The 650-nt window shown below is 41.1% G+C and overlaps 1 non-coding gene across 1 annotated transcript; it reads right to left on the bottom strand.

Moving 5' to 3' along the window:
• Nucleotides 1-336: 336 nt before the first annotated feature.
• LOC130972451 (small nucleolar RNA R71) lies at nt 337-444 on the bottom strand. Its single transcript, XR_009083618.1, has one exon. It is a non-coding gene; the product is annotated as a small nucleolar RNA R71 (small nucleolar RNA).
• Between the last annotated feature and the right edge of the window lie 206 nt (nt 445-650).

Raw genomic sequence — 650 nt, 5'->3', positions numbered from 1 at the left:
CCCGACTTCTATGGGAGAAGCATCTCTATCCCTGCCATTGGAGCAAACAACTTTGAGCTTAAGCCTCAATTAGTTTCTCTAATGCAACAGAATTGCAAGTTCCATGGACTTCCATTGGAAGATCCTCATCAGTTCTTAGCTGAATTCTTGCAAATCTGTGACACTGTCAAGACTAATGGGGTTGACCCTGAGGTCTACAGACTTATGCTATTCCCTTTTGCTGTAAGAGACAGAGCTAGGACATGGTTGGACTCACAACCTAAAGAAAGCCTGGATTCATGGGAAAAGCTAGTCAATGCCTTCTTGGCAAAGTTCTTTCCACCTCAAAAATTGAGTAAGCTTAGAGTGGAAGTCCAAACCTTCAGACAGAAAGATGGAGAATCCCTCTATGAAGCTTGGGAAAGATACAAATAATTGATCAGAAAATGTCCTTCTGACATGCTTTCTGAATGGAGCATCATAGGTATCTTCTATGATGGTCTCTCTGAACTATCTAAGATGTCTTTGGATAGCTCTGCTGGAGGATCTCTTCATCTGAAGAAGACGCCTACAGAAGCTCAAGAAATAATTGAAATGGTTGCAAATAACCAATTCATGTACACTTCTGAAAGGAATCCTGTGAACAATGGGACAAATCAGAAGAAAAGAGT

This window comes from Arachis stenosperma, chromosome 3 (genome assembly GCF_014773155.1).
Source record: "Arachis stenosperma cultivar V10309 chromosome 3, arast.V10309.gnm1.PFL2, whole genome shotgun sequence".
NCBI lineage: Eukaryota > Viridiplantae > Streptophyta > Magnoliopsida > Fabales > Fabaceae > Arachis > Arachis stenosperma.
This window is presented reverse-complemented; position numbering and strand designations above follow the sequence as displayed.